At 36.3% G+C, this 23451-nt stretch overlaps 1 protein-coding gene and 1 long non-coding RNA gene across 3 annotated transcripts in view; both read left to right on the top strand.

The window, feature by feature from the left end:
- LOC128559785 (uncharacterized) overlaps window positions 1-21853 on the top strand; it is a 33146-nt gene extending 11293 nt beyond the window's left edge. The window contains exons 2-4 of the long non-coding RNA XR_008372639.1: window positions 10917-10992; window positions 11501-11704; window positions 21721-21853. This is a non-coding gene — a long non-coding RNA (uncharacterized LOC128559785). The remainder of the gene's footprint in view (window positions 1-10916; window positions 10993-11500; window positions 11705-21720) is intronic.
- A 498-nt stretch (window positions 21854-22351) lies between these two features.
- The window catches only part of LOC123560920 (semaphorin-5A-like), a 113762-nt gene continuing 112662 nt past the window's right edge, over window positions 22352-23451 (top strand). For both annotated transcript variants that reach the window (XM_053552337.1, XM_053552338.1), the window contains exons 1-3: window positions 22352-22367; window positions 22657-22773; window positions 23276-23348. The gene's annotated coding sequence lies outside the window, so the exon portion shown is untranslated. The remainder of the gene's footprint in view (window positions 22368-22656; window positions 22774-23275; window positions 23349-23451) is intronic.

Here is a 23451-nt window from a genome sequence, read left to right as displayed (position 1 = left end):
GAACTGCATTCTCTTTAATTGACAGAAAATCTGATAAAATTTCAAATTGTTGACAGCCTGTGAAAGTCTGTATCTTTGATTGAGAGCACTCTAACACTGCTTTTTAATACCATTTGGTTCCAATCTTTTTAATAGTCATTAGATTATAAAAAAACATTGCTCATGGAAAAACAGTTTTAAGAGAATCAAGACAAAAAAAATGTTCTGAGAGAATTAAGATTGGCAGTTACGTGTAAAAATAATTGAAAGAAATAAATTTGAAGATAGCAGTAACTGTTGTTATTTTGTGAAGTTTTTATAACTGCTTTGCATCTTGTTTTTGAAGTCATGCGATCTGGTGGAATCTGTCATTGCTTTCAGTAGCTAGAATGTCCAATACCAAGCCTTCAAATTGCCCTCTACGAATCCTTCACAATGCCAGTGACAAGACATCACATTGTCAATTGCCATACGCTTAGAAAGCCATGACAAAATACTAAACCTAGCTTTCACTATTCCTTATGCCAAGAAATCACAATGTCCTAAAGAAACCTAAATCAAAATACACTGTATCAGGAATTTATAGTTATTATACTGTAAATTAGCAAGCCTTTACAATGTCTTATGCTAAGAATTCATATGTCCTTTACCAGACCTTCATTACAATGACCTGTGCAAAAAATTAACAATTTGTTGTGCCAAATACTCACAGTTTGGTCAGTGCTCAACTTTCGTAAAATGTTTGTAATGTAGCAATTGTCAACATTACACAATGACTTATGGAAAGTCTACACAATGTTTATGCCAGATATTCTCCAATACCCAAGGCAAGCCTTCACAATCATATATGCTAGAAGTCACAATATCCATTGCTAAGCCTTCACATTGGCTTTTGCTAAGATCTCAAGCTGCCTTTTGCCAAGCCTTAAGTGCTGTATATCAGATATTCACAATTCCGTGTGACAGGAATTCAGTATTACAAAATATCAGTGACTGGATTCATTGTAACCTTCAACCTGCTAAATTTCTAGAATGAACTGGTCCATCATGCAATTTTGGCAGACTGATCTTGGTCTGCACTGGTCGCATGCCACCAGCAGACTTAAGGTTAAAGGACAAGAAATAACAACAAACCTCTGCAGATGCTGTATATCAAAGTATCAAATGTTTGAATGTATTTTGTTCTTTCAGCATGGTGTCTTCTTTGCATATTTTTTGTGTCAGTATTTCATCTAGTACACAATCACCTTGTTTGCCTTTCACAATGTATTCTGACCCTTTATGCACCCATAATTATATCTGTCCATCTTCAGTGACTACTGTCCGACCATCTCAGTTTGACCATAAGATCATTAGGAAAATGAATGAAAGTTTGCAAACCATTAAAATTTAATGTCTTCAGTAGCCCTCATAGCCAGTCTCCTTTCCATAGTGTTTTCAAATAGATTTTGAGAAAGAATTCAATAAATTAAAAGGTATGGACAGGTAAGATAGGTAAAAGCTGACAATACTGATGACCTGTCAAAGTTGTTGTTACCTGGATGAGGGCACTGACCTGGTGTACTGATGAAATGGTATTATTGGATCACGATAATTTTATTTTAACGGTACTTGGTAAAATCCAAAAACAGGTAAAGCAGGTGTATTATCCAATAAGTGGTGTTAATTTGTATATTGTAGTATTTTTAACTCTAAATACGGTGCGTTTTCCATAATGGATTTCTAGTGTAGCGGATACAGTCTGGGACCTCTACTCTTTTTATGTTTGTATGGTATAGGTTCGAGCCCTTCTTTTTTAAAGGATTTTTACTTATTCTATTTTTTATTCAGGTCTTTTTTATATCGTCTTTTGTATTTATTTTATTTCTTTTATTCTTTTTTTATTGATTGCTTCTCTATTTTTTTCATGTCACTGTCTATTCTAATATGAGATCCTCTGAAAAATGACAATAAGTACTCAGTAGTGTATGTGCACCAGAAAATCATGACAAAAATAGTTTTTACCTGTATTCCTTCTCCAGGTTAAAACTTGCTGGAAAAAAAATAGAAAAAGAAGTTGCACGTCCTGTATTTGAACCAGCATCTTAAGCTTACAAACCATACGTGTTAACCACTAGACCACGCCACTACTTGAATCTGTTTCGCAATATAAGATATTTGTCATATAATGTGTTCACCTGATATCCTATTTCATTGTTATGGGTTGATCCGGTATTAGTAAATAAAGGCCACAGTTATCGCGTTTTGTTAATAAATGATAGGGACTAGCTAGGGCTGTACATGTACTTTGCTAGTGTTTTCACTTTAGCATCTGTATAATCATTACTCTTATCTGTCATTTCTACTTGGTGAATTTGTGCCAGTAATTCTAGAAACATCTGAATTTATCTTCATATTTTTATTAAACCGGGATGCACCTTAGAACTTTTATGAGATGAATGATGGTTTCGGAGTTTTCTTAAGGACCGCCCTTGATATCATTGCACTTCTGTTATATATATGAAATTAAACATTTTTCTTTCAATACAAAATACACAGTGAATGTAAATATTTTATTTTAATGTTCTTCAAACTTAAAATATAGCAAAAGTAGATATGATACATTGATATAAGTATAATTATACACATAGGCTATGGACCATACATCTCCAGTGATGTAAGATAAAGTGAGTGTGGCCACTGAAACCTTGTTATTGTAATTACATTGTAATCTGATGTCTTATTCTCCAAGTTTGTAATGACATTATTCTCTCTCCAGTTGTAATGACATTTCCTATCTTTAATCTTATCCGATATTGGACCCATATTCAACAATTTGGGTGACCCATAAATTAAATTCATTTTTTTTTGTGCTGAATATTTCAAGCTGTTTTTCTAAAAAGCTCTCTTACATAAATAGCACTTTTAGTAATTTGATTGACAGGCCTTTTCTTCGTAATTGAATCTAGTAACATCTTTATCTTATCTTTATGTCTCCATTTCCTTAGCTTATACATCTGACACCCTACAGTTCTCTTTTATAGCCTACATAGATAATCATCTCCTATTTTCATATCTTTTATGTGTTGAGCACTCACCCCTGATGAAAGAATAAGAAAAAGGTTGATAAGGTCTAACCCCCAGTAACTTGTGATGATTTATTTTGTCCAGTGAACAAGCCTCTATTTAAGGATAAATTAGCCTCAAATTTCATATCTAATTAGAACTTTAATTAAAATGGCTGTAAAGCATCAGACCACCTCACTAGACGTAAGTTTAATCCCACACGGTGAGGTGTCAATCTTTTGAATATGTCTGAAGCTGTTAGTCTTTTTTCTCCAAGATCACCTCTCTAAATGTCTTTTGATGATATGTCACTTTATTTTTCCCCAGACACCTTACTAAGTGCTGTTAATTTAGTTATTAATCCTTATCCCCTTATTAACACTGTGAAGTATTGTCTCCTGCCGAGTACAACTTCCAAAGATCCAAGAATTAGTGACTCGGTTTTCTGACATCCATTATTTTATGGAAATATTGCTGAAAATGTTCAACTCAGCTGAAACAAACATTCTTTGACATTTCACACATTTTTCCACCCACTTCAAAAGAAGAGCAGGTATGGTGTTTTGCTCAATGTCAGTCTGTTGGTCCATCTGTCAGTTAATACCATTTAGTTTCTGATCAATAACTGTGGATGTTTGGTCTCTCATTGGTAACACTTCATAAGTTTATTGTCTGTGGTATTAGTGGATGACCCCTACTTGGTCAGGGATAAGTAGGTCAAAGGACAATGTTACTGTGACCTCAGAAAAATGCTTTTTGGCTCAGTAACTGAAGAGCACTTTGGCCCAATATTGTCAAACTTTGCATGTTGTCACTAGATGGCCCCTATTGTTTTGGGGATGGAAGGTCAAAGATCAGTGTCTAAGTGACAGTGAGACCAAAGCCAGTTTTAGCCTACATTTGTCAAACTTTGTAGGATAATTGCCTGTGGTCAGTAGATGCCTCCTATACTTTTGAGAGTCAGCATGTCAAAGTTCAAGGTCAAAGTGACCTAGAGACTGAAAACGCTTTATGCTGAATTACTTAAGAATGCTATCATGGTCTTCAATAGTCAAACTACATAGGTTGTTTGCCAGTTGTTGATAGGTAACCCCAATTGGTTTTAGAGTCAGTAGGTCAAAGGTCAAGGTAACAGTGAGTGCAAGACTTCTCATTGACTAAAAAACACTGGCTTACTGTCTTCAAATTTCATTGGATGATTGCCTGTAAGCAGTAGATGACCCGTATTGTTTTGGAGATTCGTAGGTCAAAGTTCAAGGTTAGATTGGCCTGAAGACAGAAAATGTTTCTGCTCAGAAACTAAGGAATGCTTTAGCCTACAACCATCAAATTTATAAAATGATTGCCTGTGGTCAGTACATCACAGATCACAGTCAAAGTAACCTCTGTACTGAAAATGATTTCTGCTCACTAATCGGAGAAGACTTTGACTGTCAGTCTTCATGGGATGTTTGCCTGTCATCAGTAGATGACCCCTTTTATTTTTAAGGTTATTTGGCCAAAGATCAAGGTCACAGCATACAAAATTACATACCTACCTGCTTCAGACAGGCCATCATGGAGAGCATTATGTTTTATAAAACATCTCTACCACAAATGTATTAAGTCTGAAAATGCAAATACATTGTAGTTTTTTTGAGTCAGGTGATTGACTAAAACTGTTGTAATGCATTAAATAATTCTAAGTAAATCTTAGTTACATAATGGCTGTTGCTCGACTGAGTCCCTGACTCTAGAAACCAAAAACATCCCTTTAAGGAGAATTAATAGTAAGATAAAATGATAATATTATTAATTACACATGTTTTAGCAACTTTATCATCTATTCAATTTTGTATACTGGCATTCTTCTTTTATGTATGTTTTAGAACGTTTTTTTATTTCTTGAACTGTTTTGCCAAGTTTTTCATTAGTAATTAACCTTAGTTGTTTAAATTATAATTATATGTAACAGTGAAGAATTTCAAAAATTCAGAACCTCTTCTTGTCAGATTGAATGCAGAATTTTTGTGATACAGCCCATGGATTTACCTACTGTTTGTTGTTTTGAAAAACATTCTTAACCATTTAAAAACTGCTGCATACAATTAACAAAATATTTTAAGTAGACACTGTAGATTTTTCATAAATTAATAGGTAATAAAGTTGCAATTCAAACGGTCAGAGATTAAAAACCTTTTTTGAAATACCAGCATCTGATTGGATGTCTGTGAGCACCACCATGAAATTGACCAATGGCAAAGTTACATTTTTAGACAGGTCTCCAAACTTTATTTGAGCCGCGCCATGAGAAAACCAACAAAGTGGCTTTGCGACCAGCATGGATCCAGACCAGCCTGCGCATCCATGCAGTCTGGTCAGGATCCATGCTGTTCACTAACGGTTTCTCTAATTGCAAAAGGGTTTGAAAGCAAACAGCATGGATCCTGACCAGACTGCGCAGATGCGCAGGCTGGTCTGGATCCATGCTGGTCGCAAACGCACTGTGTTGGTTTTCTCATGGCGCTGCTCATTTCATAAACTTGAAGAGCCACAAGTATAGAGAAATAAAGGACATTTTGATTATAGGCAGCTTGTCCATCGTAGATAGAATGATTAGAATATTCCAAACTGTAAAAATACAGAAATTATAATAAATAGGCCATACCATTTCCTGAAAAGTATTGTAAATAATTATTTCACTTGTTTGGAGATTTTCAAACTCTTGTCCGAGTTATGTGCATTAAGTTTGTAATTATTAATTTGGGGAAATCCCATGAAATATTTGTCTGTTAGAGTGGGATTATATATGCAATGTATTCAAATTTTGCTGAGTATATGAGTTGACTGATATGAATATATTTCATGTTTGTATATAGTCTCAAAAAACTGTTTAATGTAATATACAATTTTACTATTGATGAAAATCGAGGAATATTAATGTACCTAAATATTTTGTACCACATCGTATATCAAAATATGATGTTTTCGGCAGTAAAAAACCATCTTGAAAATGAGCGTTAGCTAGATTGGGCAGTATAATGTGCTTCTTTTTGTATTCAAGTGTTATTATAAGGGGGTAATATCACTCAAAATTATGATATATATTGCCCATAAATTTCTTAATTTTAAAAAGAGAGGGAAACATTGCCTTTTGAAAAGAAATAAATAACTTCATTTTCCTCGCCCATTAAAAACTGTTAAAGTAGCTTGAGGTATTTGCATGTGAAAGTGTAATTTATCAATCCTTTAAGCAGTTTTAAAACAGCCAGAAAAAAAATGGATAAAATCTTGTAATATATAGTATCATATTAAGAGATATTCATTTATGCCCATAGTTGACCTGTAAATGATTTAGGGAGATGACGGTTTTTGCTAGTTTGGAAAAAAAAAACATTTTCTGATTGAAAACAAAAACAGGAGAGGACAAAAAAAAAAGAAAATTGGCAGAAATGTTTGGAGGCAGTCTTTAGAATTTAGTTGTCATATTGGCAGCTAGTGTATGGAAATTTGAAGTCGTATTTTCACTTCCATTTTTGGAAGAAATCTCTTAAGGTTTAGGAGTATATCACCAAAACACAGAAATATTTTATAAACGAACAACATCGTTACCAATATTTTACCTGACCATTACATGTTCTGCCGTACTGTCCCGTACTGAAAATATTCTGTCATGCTAGTATTCTCTCATAGTTCAGTTGTATTTTCAAATTTCAGCTTGTCAAGTAAATTGTCAGTGCTTATTTTAAGTCCTTGGCACAAATATTTCCTCTGCTCAGTTTTATGTTCAATTTGACAAATTCCTATGGGCATGCTTACTCATTTTGGATTAATATTTTAACACTGTTTTGCAATCACCATAAATATTAATATCACTTGTTTAGCTCATTCTAGCACCATATTTTTGTCATAATCTCAAAAGCACCATTAAAATCTTGCATAATTGTGTTATAGTTGGTCAAATTGTAAAAAATGTATCAATGAGGGGAGTGTTAATGGTTTTTACTATGATTAGCTATTAGTACTGTTGGTGGTTTGGCATCTGTCTTCCTGCAACAATTTTTATTATTTACACAACTTTTCCTCTGAATCTATTTGTCAGATTTACACCAAACTTGGAATGTTGCAATTCTGGCTTACATGGAACGTTCTTATCTTTATTCAAATGGTTCCACTTAAAGTTCTGCATTTAAGGGGCTACCAAAAAAAGAAAAAATAGAAAACCTTGGACATGATTTTTTCCTGTCATCACCAAAGTTGAACTGTCTTATCTTTGGCTGAACCTTTCTTAAGATTGATTAGTTAACTGCAACTTAATTGGACAAAGGGGTTACCAAAGCTAGTAAAACCTTTTAACAAGTTTCCGTGAATAGGATGAGCTTTGTCAGTGTCATCCTTGGATGGACCTTTTTCAAGCTTGTTACCATGGTCCCATTTGACTGCACTAAGTGTTCACTGGAACTGAAATTAGAAAAACCTTTAAATTCTTCTTCACATGAATCGCTGGATGAGTTGCTACCAAACTTTGCCAGAAGAATCCATGTATGGTCTTTTTCCGAATTTGTTGAAGTGGTTCATCTTGTCTGCACTTTAGGGCTGCCAGAGGTAAAAATAGAAAAAAAGACCTTCACATAGCCTTTTTTCAATGACATGGTTAGCATTCCTTGCATTTTCAGACCAGCTGCTTTAATTATTTCAAATGATATACCAAGTATAAAATATAAACAGCAGAAATTTATCAAACTTTGTTTGAAAAATTCAGACACTGTCTCTTACCAGTACATGTAGAATAATAGGGAAAACATATAATTTTATTTTTTTATACGCCCGTCTCTAAAAGGGCTTATTATGTGAACACCAGTGGCGGCGGCGGGCGGGCGGCGTCCAAAGCATGCCTGCTCTCTAAGTTGAACAGTTTTCATCGGATCTTCACCAAACTTGCTGACAATGTTTGTGGGCATAATATCTCAGCCAAGTTCGATAACCAGCCAAATGACCCCAGGTACTCTTGGATTATGGCCTTTGAATTACTAAAAAAAAACTGCAAATTTAGCCTTGTCCGCTCTCTATGTCGAACAGTTTTCATCCGATCTTCACCAAACTTAGTGACAATGTTTGTGAGCATAAAAGAGTGGGGCTAAGTATGTGAACACCAAACTTGCTGACAATGTTTATGGGCATAATACCTCGGCCAAGCTCGATAACCAGCCAAATCGCCCCAGGCACTCTTGGATTATGGCCCTTGAATTACTTGAAAAACTGCAAATTTAGCCTTGTCCGCTCGCTAAGTCCAACAGTTTACATCCGATCTTCACCAAACTTGCTGACAATGTTTGTGAGCATAATATCTCGGCCAAGTTCGATAAACAGTCAAATTGCCCCAGGCGCTTTTGGATTATGCCCCTTGAATTAGGCCAAGTTTGATGACGGGCGTATTTTGTGACAGTCTGGCACCTTTGTTTGACATGGCTTACATGCTCATACAGTTAGAGAAAAGAAGGACTCTTATCAGGAAAGTTTTAAACCCCATTCATGACTGATTTATTTGACAGATACACAACAAAATATTACCCTACATACAATTTTTTACTAGATTTATTCTGATTTTGAATTACATTTATTGTCTCATAATGAAGACTATAATATGGAATTTTATGGTGATGGATTTTGGGAATAAAATAACCATAACCATCTGTAAGAATATATACATCACCTGTATTTACAGTTGGAATAGTTTTCTTACAATAACATCTGTTTATAACACACCTCTCAACAGCAAACACCCCCACTTCAAGTCAAATATTTTCTCTTCAGGAAAGAAGACCTAGCCTGCTGGCAGCAAGTGATTCTGCCTTTGTGACCATGCAGGCTGATCATGGTCTGCACTGGTTGCTATTCAGTCAGTAAATTTTCTGTGAACACCCCTTTGAATAATAACAACATCTGCAAAACAAACTTTTGGCATTGTTACATCTCCATGAAAAGTTGCATTGTACATTCCATGTCTGAAATGATTTTGTTGTTTAGGAGTAAAGTTATTATTTTATCATGCAAATAGTTTGAATTTTAGAAAATATTTTTAAACCCGAGAATTATACCACCTTTGAACAGGGACCATCTGACTCTAAAACCCCCACAACTTCCATTTTCATTTGAAGCATGTTCGTGGTTTGTGAAGTGCAAATAGAAACCACTTTAAGTAGTAATTTTAATAATATTACATGGTTGCCATAATTCCTATCAATTGTCAAGGGACCACTTTTCATCACTTGCCCCTAATCAGGTAGGTTTGAAACCTCACTTTGGGTGTATGGAAAGCCATTTGACGAGTTTACTGAACTTTTGGTGGTTTTTCTTTGGTGCTCTCCTATGTCTGAAATAATGCCGAGAGGGGAATCTTTTGTTTTCTTTCAGCATAAAAAGCTGAAAAGATGCCATATGACCAAAACTTGTACGAGTTTAAACCAAACACAACAAAGATTTCAGCGTAGCATTTTATTTATGTGTACATCGATTTACATAAAGTACAGGCATGGCAAGGCAGCTGGACAGAAAGCTGGAGAATTAACTTTTTTATTTCCATGTGAAACATGCAAAAAGTCAAATGAATGGTTATCTGATGAGATTTGTGTCTGTTCTTTTGTTTAAGTCTGCGTTGGCCATCACGTTTTGGTTCCTGCATGACGGAGCAAGTGTTTTAATGCCAGTTTTAGTGTTGCCAAATGATTGCAGCATGCGACTGGTAGCTGAAAAAAAACAGCATTTATGTTGTTTTATTCATAACGTAGCTTTTATGCTGTTCATGTTTTACCCATTTTGATGATTGTTTTGTTAATGTAATTAGAAAACCTTCATGTAGATATCATGCTGGCAGTAGTAATTTGATTGGTACAGGGGCACAAGTCAACATTTTGTCTGTAGAAGCCATTTAGTAATTTAGTTTGGTCAGGTACTTCTAATAATTGAAGTTTTCTGAAGATCTCAGTCTAGAAAAGTAATTCAGGGGACAAATCAGTTTCAAACTGAGTTTGTTTCTGCTTCCTAAGGTAAGAGTGGAGAATTAATAGTAGAAAACCAGATTGCAGTGTTTGATTACTGCATGCTCAACAACAGTTTATATAACAAAAAGACAGTAACATTATGTTGCTTATGAATCAGAAAGTTTGAGCTTATGATAACATGAGCTCAGTACATAAATGCATTAGAATAATACTGTAAATAATCAGGTTGATCATGCACAAGTAATTGTACACAGCATGTTGCTCATGTTCAGGAAATATATATATATATATATGGAGAGAGCTTGGCTTTAGTGCAAAACAGTTGAACCTGTGGCCATCTGCTTGCAGTGTATGACCCAGGTCAAAAGTTCAAGATCAAGGTCACACTTGAAGGTTAAAGGTCATGATCACAACATTTTACTTTCCCTGTATCAAAGTGACCCTTGGGTGTATTAATCGCCTTTAGCGACAACTCTTGTTTGATCCTGTTTGAAGCAGCCACCTGTATTAAGCAGACACATTGTATTGCTCCTTTGGATAACTGTTTAATACAAGTTTGAGAGTGTTTATCATGTGTTAGAACTAGACATGTAGAGTGCTTTGTTGTTGCCTTTGTCTTTTTTGTCCTTTAGGTTAAGGTATGAAATGTTATTTTATGTGCATCTTTTCTCATTTTCAGATATAGATCATCATCATATTAACAAAAATGCATACTTATTCCAGGCAGATGAACATGGTTGCATTTTCTGATAGAAGAATTTTATCTCTTTGTTTCACTAAATGCTTGAAGTCACATTTTAGAAGATGAACATGCTAACTTGTGTTGTTTTTGTTGATATTTCTTGTTGATAAACCCATTTTCAAGTGTCGGTTTTGATTTAACTGGCACTATATTATAGATTATCTCCACAGGTATGTTGCAGGTACTGCAGAGGTGTGTGATTTGGCTCAGCAATGGGTACATCAAACAAATATTTTGGTACACAAGGTAAGTTTGATGAATTACCAACAATGTTAATTTAATTCAGTTTTTCGGTACTACCAGTTTTTAGGGAATTTGTGAAGTCCAGTTGTATATACAGGATAAAAGCTCAAATCAGCATACTGTGGAATATAGGAAGAAGTATATATTAGGTGAACTTTATTAGCATAATTTGTCAACCAGTAAAAAACTGAGTGAAGAGAAGAAGAGAAGATGGGGATGGAGCTCGCAGTCAGTGTTAAAGAGGTCATCACAGGGGTTTCATCAATGGCCTGTAGATGGGAATTTCCCCCAATTATAATGATCTGAAGCCCCAGTAAAAAGTTCTAAATGGGACAACTCCCAAAACTCCTTCTACTTATCAATTCCTACCTTCTTCAGTAAATCCCTGCATCAGCTGTTATAATGAAAACATTGTAGTGCTTTATGTAACAGTTATTGCCCTTAGTCATTTTATATACTTAATGCTTAAATCTACACTATGAGATGTTACATTATTTTACCTTTTTCACAGAATAACCCGACTCACCCCTGTTGTAATAAGTAGATCCACTGTTGATCCTGTCATTTGACTGAGACAAGAAATAAGAGGTTTCATGCACCAAGAATCAGCAGCAGTTCCAAGACATGATCAATTAATTTATTATACTGGCATTAAATTTAATAACCAGTTGCATTTATGAAGACATTAACAGCATGCAACGCTTGATGTGGAAAGGTAAAATTATTATGTGGTAAATTTACTGTTTTAAGACTTAAACATAATTAAAAATGCACAAATGTACAGAAACTATTTTCCTTGATGTCAGTCTGATTATAGAAACACTTCTGTTGTTTTCAATATCTTTAGGACAACTGACATTTTTAGCTTGACTATAGGAAGTATGGAGAGCTGTCCTACTCCACCCGGCATTGGCGTTCTTCCGCATCCACACCTTGGTTAAAGTTTTGATGCACTTTCTCTTTATCTCTGTAATTACTTGATATATTTGTTTCAAACTAAAAATAGTTATTCCTCATTATCACCCTCATGGCACAAGGGCCATAAGTCTCACACCAGTATTTCATGACTTATCCCCCCTTTTTACTTAGAATTTCAGTTTAAAGTTTTGATGCACTTTCACTCTATCTCAGTAATTATGTCTCCCCAAGGAGACATATTGTTTTTGCCTTGTCTGTCCGTACGTCACACTTCATTTCCGAGCAATAACTGGAGAACCATTTGATCTAGAACCTTCAAACTTCATAGGGTTGTAGGGCTGCTTGAGTAGACGACCCCTATTGTTTTTGGGGTCACTCCGTCAAAGGTCACAGGGGCCTGAACATTGAAAACCATTTCCGATCAATAACTAGAGAACCACTTGACCCAGAATGTTGAAACTTCATAGGATGATTGGTCATAAGGATAGATGACCCCTATTGATTTTGGGGTCACTCCTTCAAAGGTCAAGGTCACAGGGGCCCCGAACATTGAAAACCATTTCCGATCAATAACTAGAGAACCACTTGACCCAGAATGTTGAAACTTCATAGGATGATTGGTCATAAAGAGTAGATGACCCCTATCGATTTTGGGGTCACTCCAGCAAAGGTCAAGGTCACAGGGGCCCGAACATGGAAAACCATTTCCAATCAATAACTAGAGAACCATTTGACCCAGAATGTTGAAACTTCATAGGATGATTGTACATGCAAAGTAGATGACCCCTATCGATTTTGGGGTCACTCCATGAAAGGTCAAGGTCACAGGGGCCTGAACATTGAAAACCATTTCCGGCCAGTAACTTGAGAACCACTTGACCCAGAATGTTGAAACTTCATAGGATGATTGGTCATGAAGAGTAGATCACCCCTATTGATTTTGGGGTCACCCTGTCAAAGGTCAAGGTCACAGGGGCCTGAACATTGAAAACCATTTCCGATCAATAACTTGAGAACCACTTGACCCAGAATGTTGAAACTTCATAGGATGATTGGTCATGAAGAGTAGATCACCCCTATTGATTTTGGGGTCACTCCATCAAAGGTCAAGGTCACAGGGGCCTGAATATTGAAAACCATTTCCGATCAATAACTAGAGAACCACTTGACCCAGAATGTTGAAACTTCATAGGATGATTGGTCATGATGAGTAGATGACCCCTAACGATTTTAGGGTCACTCCATGAAAGGTCAAGGTCACAGGGGCCTGAACATTGAAAACCATTTCCGGTCAGTAACTTGAGAACCACTTGACCCAGAATGATGAAACTTAATAGGATGATTGGTCATGCAGAGTAGATGACCCCTAACGATTTTAGGGTCACTCTGTGAAAGGTCAAGGTCACAGGGGCCTGAACATTGAAAACCATTTCCGGTCAGTAACTTGAGAACCACTTGACCCAGAATGATGAAACTTCATAGGATGATTGGTCATGCAGAGTAGATGACCCCTAACGATTTTAGGGTCACTCTGTTAAAGGTCAAGGCCACAGGGGACTGAACATGGAAAACCATTTCCGATCAATAACTTGAGAACCTCTCGACCCAGAATGTTGAAACTTCATAGGATGATTGTTCATGCAGAGTAGATGACCCCTATTGTTTTTGGGGTCACTCTGTTAAAGGTCAAGGTCACAGGGACCTGAACATTGATAACCAGTTCCGATCAATAACTTGGGAACCACTTGACCCAGAATGTTGAAACTTCATAGGATGATTGAACATGCAGAGTAGATGACCCCTATTGATTTTAGGGTCAGTCTATTAAAGGTCAAGGTCACAGTGGCCTGTTCATGTAAAATCATTTTTTGGAAATAACTTGAGAACCACTTGACCTACAATGTTGAAACTTAATAGGATGATTGGACATGCAGAGTAGATGACCCCTATTTATTTTGAGGTCACTTGATCAAAGGTCAAGGTCACAGAAGCCTGAACAGTGACTTGAGAACCACTAGGCCAAGAGTGTTGAAATTTAGCGGGATGATTGGACATGCCAAGTAGATGATCCCTATTGCAGCCAACCATCAGTGTCTCTTGACTTTCGCTCCTGACCCCTATTGACTTCTTGCCTATAGGACTTTGCATTGGGGGAGACATGCGCTTTTTTACAAAAGCATTTTCTAGTTACTAGATAGATTTGATTCAAACTTAAAATAGTTGTTCCACATTATCAACCACACCATATGACACAAGGTCCATATATCTGGCACCAATATTTCGTGAATTATTCACACTTTTTACTTAGAATTTCAGGTTAAAGTTTTGATGCACTCTCACTCTATCTCAGTTATTACAAGGTCCCTAACTCTGGCACCAAATTTTAGCTCACCTGAGCCAAAGGCTCATGGTGAGCTTTTGTGACTGCTCAATGTCCGTCGTGCGGCGTGTGTCCGTCAACATTTTCTAAAAAAATCTTCTTCTTGAAAACCACTGGGCAGAATTACACCAAACTTCACAGGAATGATCCTTGGGTGGCCCCCTTTCAAAATTGTTCAAAGAATTGAATTCCATGCAGAACTCAACTTTAAAAATCTTCTTGTCCAAAACCACAGGGCCTAGGGCTTTGATATCTGTTGTGTAGCATCATCTAGTGGTCCTCTACCAAAACTGTTCAAATTATCCCCCTAGGGTCAAATATGGCCCCGCTCCGGGGGTCACATGGTTTATATAGGGAAAACTTTGACAATCTTCTTGTACAAAACCACAAGGCCTAGGGCTTTGATATTTGGTATGTAGCATCATCTAGTCGTCCTCTACCAAAATTGTTCAAATTATCCCTCTAGGGTCAAATATGGCCCCGCCCTGGGGGTCCCAAGTTTTACATAGACTTACATATGAAAAAAAGTTTAAAAATCTTCTTGTCTGAAACCACAACACTTAGACCTTTGATATTTGGTTTGTAGCATTGTCTTATGGTCCTCAACCAAAATTGTTCAAATTGTACCCCTGGGGTGAAAAGAGGCCCTGCCCTGGGGGTCCTAATTTTTATATAGACTTATATAGGAAAAAACTTCAAAAATCTTCTTGTCTGAAACCATACGACCTATGCTTTCGATATTTAGCATGATGCATCGCCTAGTAGTCCTCTACCAAAATTATTCAAATTATGCCCCTAGGGTTAAAAGAGGCCCCACCCTGGGGTCACTTAGTTACTATGTGAGTTATATAGGAAAAAATACTTAAAAAATCATTTGATCCTATTTCCAAGACTGTTTAATTATAATTACCTGATGAACCCAAGTAATATGATGTCACTTGACTGTAACCTTATATAACCTACTGACCTATTTTTTTGTTTTTTAAGATACAGCCTTGAAATTTTGATGACACACACAGTTTTGCACACCAATCATAAAACTGAATTTCATTGACCATGAATGTGACCTACTGACTTTCTTAATATTTTATCATCAGTTTGATCTTTGAAACATGTAGCTCATATTACTCAGGTGAGCGATCCAGGGTCATCATGACCCTCTTGTTCATGAATTATGCTCTCCTTTTACTAAATTTGATGTATTTTCTCTATATCTCTGATATTACAGGGAGGATTTGATTCAAACTTAAAATAGTTGTTCAACATTATCACTCACATCATATGACATAAAGACCATAACTCGTGCAGTATTTCATGAATTACCCCCCCCCCCCCCCCCCCCCCACACACACACACACTTTTTATACGCCCGTTTGAAAAACAGGTATTATGGGAACGCCCCTGGCAGGCAGCGTCCACAGACTTTGTCCGGAGCATATCTTCTTCATGCATGAAGGGATTTTGATGAAACTTGGCACAGTTGTTCACCATCATGAGACGGAGTATCATGCGCAAGAACCAGGTCCCTAGGTCTAAGGTCAAGTTCACACTTTGAGGTCAAAGGTCAAATTCAAGAATGACTTTGTCCGGAGCATATCTTCTTCATGCATGGAGGGATTTTGATGAAACTTGGCACAGTTGTTCACCATCATGAGATGGAGTGTCATGCGCAAGAACCAGGTCCCTAGCTCTAAGGTCAAGGTCACACCAAAGGTCAGATACAAGAATGACTTTGTCCGAAGAATTTCTTCTTCATGCGTGGAGAGATTTTGATGAAACTTGGCACAATTGTACACCATAATGAGACGAAGTGTCATCCGCAGGTCCCTTCTTTAGAATTACTTCCCTTTGTTGTTACTATAAATAGCTGGTATTGTAACTTTTTCATTACTAGTCGTAGGGAAAAATGGAGACCACTTTTCTGTAGTACAACATGCATGTTACATCCAATTCTGAATATTTTGACCTATCTCTACCTTGTAAGGATTTTTGTGTGGACTTCCAATTTTTGGGGGGGAGGATTTTTTTTTTTTTTTTTTTTTTTTTTTTAAGATTTACTTCCCTTAGTTGTTACTATAAATAACTTATATTGTAACTTTTTAGCTCACCTGTCACATAGTGACAGGGTGAGCTTTAGTGATCGTCCGTCGTCCATCCACAATTTCTTCTCTGCACGATAGTGGCTTCATTTATGATTTTATTTTAACCAAACTTGCACACAACTTGTATCACCATAAGATCTTGGTTCCTTTCTTGAACTGGCCAGATCCCATCATGGGTTCCAGAGGTATGGCCCCTGAAAGGGCCAAAATTAGCTATTTTGACCTTGTCTGCACAATAGCAACTTCATTTATGATTTGATTTTTACCAAACTTGCACACAACTTGTATCACCATAAGATCTTGGTTCCTTTCATGAACTGGCCAGATTCCATTATGGGTTCCAGAGTTATGGCCCCTGAAAGGGCCAAAATTAGCTATTTTGACCTTGTCTGCACAATAGCAGCTTCATTTATGGTTTGAATTTAATCAAACCTGCACACAACTTGTATCACCATAAGATCTTGGTTCCTTTCGTCAACTGGCCAGTTCCCATTATGGGTTCCAGAGTTATGGCCCCTGAAAGGGCCAGAATTAGCTATTTTGACATTGTCTGCACAATGCAGCTTCATTTATGATTTGATTTTAACCAAACTTGCACACAACTTGTATCACTATAAGATCTTGGATCCTTTCTTGATTTCTTGAACTGGCTAGATTCCATTATGGGTTCCAGAGTTATGGCCCCTGAAAGGGCCAGAATTAGCTATTTTGACCTTGTCTGCTCAATAGCAGCTTCATTTATGATTTGAATTTAATCAAACCTGCACACAACTTGTATCACCATAAGATCTCAGTTCCTTTGTTGAACTGGCCAGATCCCATAATGGGTTCCAGAGTTTTGGCCCAGAAAGGGCCAAAATTAGCTATTTTGACCTTGTCTGCACAATAGCAACTTCATTTATGATTTGATTTTAACCAGACTTGCACACAACTTGTATCACCACAAGATCTTGATTCCTTTCTTGAACTGACCAGATTCCATCATGGGTTCCAGAGTTATAGCCCCTTAAAGGTCCAAAATTGGCTATTTTGGCTTTTGCAGCCATATAGAGACTTCATTTATGGTTTTATTTGATACAAACTTCAAAAATGTCTTCAGCAACAATAAATCTTGGATTCCATGACAAATCAGATCCAATCGTAGGTTCCAGAGTTATTTTATATCTGATTACCTCCCCTGATTGTAGTCAAAATGGATTTATATTAATAAGTACTTATAGGACTTTTTTGAAATTTCATTATTGCCATTAGTTGGACTGAGTCAATCAGGGTAGATAACTATGGACTGATTTTATATCAAATTACCTCCCTTTATTTCAAATTAAAATGGGTATATCACCGTAACTCATGAAGATACTGATCTGAAATTTCATTTATGTCAACAGATTTATTTGGCAGATCCTTCTTTTGATCACTTACAATAATATTCGTTTTAATTACTTCCCTTTTACGTTAATATAAATAGCTTATTTATAGTAACTTTTTTATTATTGGCTGTAGGGAAAAACCGAGACCACTTTTCTGTGGTACAACATGGATGGTACCTCCAATTTTTAGGTGTATTTTGACATATCTGTACCTTGTAAGATTTTTTTTTCATTTTGGTTAAATTTCTTTTCTTTGTTGTTCCTGTCCTTTGGACTTAGATATATTTTCTGAGGACCTTCTTGTCCTGAAGTGCAATGATAACAGGTGAGCGATTTAGGGCCATTATGGCCCTCTTGTTTATAATTGACCGTAGGGAAAAACCAAGACCGCTTTTCTGTGGTACAACATAGATGCTACTTCCAAATTTTAGGTGTATTTTAAGGTATCTCTACCTGGTAAGGACTTTTTATGTGGATTTAGAAAAACAAAAGAATTACAATAATTACTACCGCAAATTAAAATTCCATTTGCAAATACAGGTGCTAGTGTAAAGAAATTTGCTGTGACGGGCGTATATTGTGACATTCTGGCACCCTTGTTACTTAGAATTTCAGGTTAAAGTTTTGGTGCACTTTCACTCTATCTATAGTTATTACTAAATGGATTTATTTAAACTTAAAGTAATTGTTCCACATCATCACCCACATCATTTGACACAAGGACCATCACTCTTGCACCAATGTTTCATAAATTATGCCCATTTTTTGCTACGAATTTCTGTTTAATTTTGTTGCATATTCACCATGCCCCTTTTACACTTATTTGATATTTAGATAGTGTCATATACGGTACTTTATCTTTATCTCTCTTATTACTTAATACTTTTGACACAGACTCAAACTGTTGTCCAATATCTTCATCCACATTGGAGTCATTAAACACTCCAGTGACAGCTCCAGCTTCCTCAGATGTGCCCAATTTCACTATCAAGCATTTAAATAGTCCAGCACGCTGTCTCCTTTGACAGCTCTTGTTATACAATCTTGCGAGGCATACGTATGTTTTGACAACACAGAAAATGATGTCAGACTACGTTCAGCTTTTCCCAGAAGTAAAGAAAATAAAACTTGAAAACGTAATTTGCATTTGTATTGGTTTATATTCAGCATTCACAGGCAGGGCTCACCCTGTCTAAGAGTATGTGCACCTTGGACTTTTTCATATGAATATTTTTGGAACTTCATGAAACTGTTCTAAAGGCCCTTTTTAATGTTGTCCTACACATTAGATGTACGATATTTCTGTATTTGAGACCTGCAGACCTAGACATTCCAGCCATATTTTCAAAATGACTTTTGTATAATAAATGTTGATTCAAGTGTTTTATTATGTTACAGATGTGGAAATAATATAATATTATATGCTGTCCACCTAAAAAACTGAATTTACAATGATGGTGGATGAAGACCCCAGGTGCCTTGCCTGTCCAGGTATTATTTCAGACATGAGCCGGCTGCTGTATAGAATCACTGACCTGGATGGCTTCCACACATGGAAGACTTCTACACCCCCAAGTGAGATGCAGATTTTTGTAAAGTCAGCGTCCTTAACCACTTGGCCGTGGAGGCCTGTGACAGTAGAATGATATCCTGTAATATTCTCAATTAACCCATCTTCTACATAAAATTATCTTCACCCTGACACGCAAGGACATGAAAGGCTACTAATTAGCAGTTTTTCATCTTTTACACAAAATGGCTGAAATCCGCCACAATAGCATTTATTAAAAGCATTTATGATAGCGAGTACAAAGACTGGATCAAGCTCAGTTCGCACAGTGATAGAAAAACGTTGACTGAGCAATAAATGTGTTTTCTACACCCAAATCACAAGTAACGCATTAATAGTTTATGGCTTTTTAAGGTAGTTACTTATGGTAGTAAAAATTTTAGTTTGATAGACGTAATTATTTAGCAGTTTTTCATATCATACTTAAATTGATTTTTTGGTGTTTAATATCTCCTATAAGGTACTATTTTTACAATTGTATTTATCACGTTTGAGGACACAGGAGTGAAATTAAGCCATTGGATAAAATGATAATACACTAATAGTGTAATAAAGCTTTGACGTGGATAGGAGACGTTGGTCAAATTGACTTGTTTATAATAGTAAAGAAAGTAGAATTTTTTATGTTTCAGCGGGAAAAGCTTACATGTGATAAAAAGAATATTATATTTGTGACTTTTCACATTGAATTTATTAAACTAGTAGAATAAAATCGCATTTTTATCATCTTATTCAACTCATTTAATAAATTCAGTATGAAAAAGACACTCATGTAATATTCTCTTTATATTTTGGTTTACATCTGAAACACGTATCCCGATAAAAGAATTTATTATTTGCATAAAATGTATAATTAATCCTTTTATCACACAGTTTCACTGTTGCATGCAGTTGCATCAGAAGATTGATCTTGATGAATTTATCTTGAAGTTGTTTCTGGCAACAACTTCACTACACCCATATTATCTCTTTCACATTTGTTCTTCCATATTATTTAATCCACTGTTTGTTTAGTTTATATGAATTTGATGGGTGTATTTCTTGTGTTACTTTGTAATTTGTTCTGGCATTTATAGTCAAAGTAAGACAGAGTTTTCCCAGTGGAGATGGAACTGTGTACCATGGTCTAATATACAGATTGATTTGTATTTATAGTTCTATGGTTATGTTTCCTTAGATACTTCTTTGGACAAAAAAAATGTTTTTTTCTTTGTTTAATTGATCTGTATTGCCTTATCTCTGTAGTATAGGCCACTGGGAATATGTTTGTAGTACAGAGGTTGTTTCCTAGGAGAAGTTATTATGTCTCCCATTCACTAGTGGAGATATATTGTTTTTGCCCTGTCCATCCGTTCGCCCGTCACACTTCATTTCAAATCAATAACTGGAGAACCATTTGACTTAGAACCTTCAAACTTCATACGTTGGCAGGGCTTATGGAGTAGACGACCCCTATTGTTTTTGGGGTCACTCCATCAAAGGTCAAGGTCACAGGGGCCTGAACATGGAAAACCATTTCCGATCAATAACTTGAGAATCACTTGATCCAGAAAGTTTAAACTTTATAGGATGATTGTTCATGCAGAGTAGATGGCCCCTATTGATTTTGGGGTCACTCTTTTAAAGCTCAAGGTCACAGGGGCCTGAACATGGAAAACCATTTCCGGTCAGTAACTTGAGAACCACTTGATGCAGAATGTTGCAACTTCATAGGATGATTGGACATGCAGAGTAGATAACCACTATTGATTTTGGGGTCACTCTAATAAAGGTCAAGGTTCCAGTGGACAGAACATGGAAATCCATTTCCGGTCAATAACTTGAGAACCATTTGACCTAGAACCTTCAAACTTCATAGGGTGATAGGACTTAAAGTGTAGATGACCCTTATCATTTTGGGGCCACTCTATTAAAGTTCACAGTCACAGGGGCCTGAACATAGAAAACTCTTTCTAATCAATAACTTGAGAAGGACTTGACCAAGAATGTTGAAACTTAATAGGATGATTGGACATGCAGAGTAGATGACCCCTACTGATTTTGGGGACACTCGATCAAAGGTCAAGGTCACAGGGGCCTGAACATGGAAAACCGTTTCCAATTCATAACTTTAGAACCACTAGGCCCAGAATGTTGAAATTTAGTGGGATGATTGGACATGCCAAGTAGATAATCCCTATTGCAGCCAACCATCAGTGTCTCTATGACTTTTGCTCCCCTATTGACTTCTTTCCTATATGACTATACATTTGGGGAGACATGCGCTTCTCTACAAAAGCATCTTCTAGTTTTTACTGTGTATGTATTTTGTCAAACGTTTGTGTTTATAGGCAGGTATTGAAAGGAATTGTATTCAATTACCTCTAATGGTAGAGAATGTATTTGTCTTTTCAGGGAGGTATTTGCTCCATGGAGGTGCTGTTGTACTGTAACTGAAGTCAAACCTGTATTAAGAAGCTAGCTTAGAGTGTGACACAGTCTGTTTTTAAGAAGCCAGCTTAGAGAGTGACACAGTCTGTCTGTAAGAAGCTAGCTTAGAGAGTGACACAGTCTGTCTGTAAGAAGCCAGCTTAGAGAGTGACACAGTCTGTCTGTAAGAAGCCAGCTTAGAGAGTGATACAGTCTGTCTGTAAGAACCCAGCTTAGAGAGTGACACAGTCTGGCTGTTTAAGACACATGGTTGCTTAAGACAAGTTGAAATTAGAATAAAATATCTATCTGGAAAGTTAACTGCTGCAGGTAAGTGGCTGCTTGATACAGGTGACTGCTAAGGTTTAACTAAAGATTTCATGCCTGGCAAAGTTTCTGTTAAAATACAGAATTTGATGATATTCTGTTATGTATTAGAGGGAAATAGTTGGAGCAGTTAATGTCCAGACAAGTCAAACTGGGTGTTATGGGTCTAAATACTATTGTGGTCTTATCTTCTTATCTAGTACCTGCTCATATGACACCAGTAAGTGGCTCCATGGTTGCAAAAATAAGTTTAGAAACCAGTCTCAGTGTGCAACATAAAGATGCTCTCAGAAACAACAGATAAGGTACTGAAGTGTTTGGACTGTTAGTCTCACTCAGGCTGTAACTAAGATTCATCAAGCTAAAAGAAACAGATATCAATTAAGCAGTGCACTCCATTTTATAAAGTTTGCCTTGTATTACTAAAAAGGAATTCAGACTCTCTGCTATGCATTTTTTGTTCAACCTGGAGGTCCAGAAATTACTTCATTGGCATGTGTTCATTTATCACATAATTAGAACCAATTACCAAGTTGTGAACAAAAAGGAACATCCACCTGCATTAAAACATTAAAAGTTTACTTCATAACATAGACAGAGAAGAAAAAACACCTGAACCTATTTGCTGTGGCAGTGGTTGCTCTAGATGTGGATGATATGGTCCTGATGGATAATTACAAATACAAACATGCAAACCTGTCAAATTAGCAGGTAGTATGAAGGTAGTTACAAGATAATTTGACAATAAACATGCAGATAGTGGAGTCCCCTTGTCTGTGTCTGGCAGGTTGACCACTGTGTGCTGATGGTGTCTGACTGTAATTATTCAAAATGGTTTTTGGGGAAATTATGGGGGGAAGAAAGGCTGGCAATAATGCAGTATGTTAAATTGGCAGCAGTGTGTTTTGTAAAGCAGTTAACATTACAAAGAATAAAATTTCATTGAATGGCTGTTTTATTGAATTTTATGAATATTATTTAGTTTCAGTGAACTAAAATATGGGCCTATTTCTTAGTTTCAGTTAATGATTTAATATATCACAGACCAAATGCCTGTCAGCTTCTTTGCCAATTTGAACATGATAGAATATCATACAGTTCTCTTCAGTTCATTTGTATCCTTACCAGATTTTATATAATCAGTAATGGCCTTTCTGCGGAGTATTTCAGTTATGTAAGTAGAGCTACCCAGTGTTCCTGGATTCTGTTTCAGTTCTGCCTTCTTCTACACAAGAAACTGACAACTTCTCCAATGAATTCAGTTGAGGAACAAATCATATTTCAAGGTAGAGAAAAACTGCTTAATTATTGCATTAGGATATACATTTTGCCCTCCACACTGGGATCTAATGTGCTTTCCATGCTGGTTAAAGCATTTAAATTACCAAT

This window comes from Mercenaria mercenaria, chromosome 10, assembly GCF_021730395.1.
Source record: "Mercenaria mercenaria strain notata chromosome 10, MADL_Memer_1, whole genome shotgun sequence".
Lineage (NCBI taxonomy): Eukaryota > Metazoa > Mollusca > Bivalvia > Venerida > Veneridae > Mercenaria > Mercenaria mercenaria.
The sequence above is the reverse complement of the archived record's forward strand: the minus strand, read 5'-3'. Positions and strand labels throughout refer to the sequence as shown.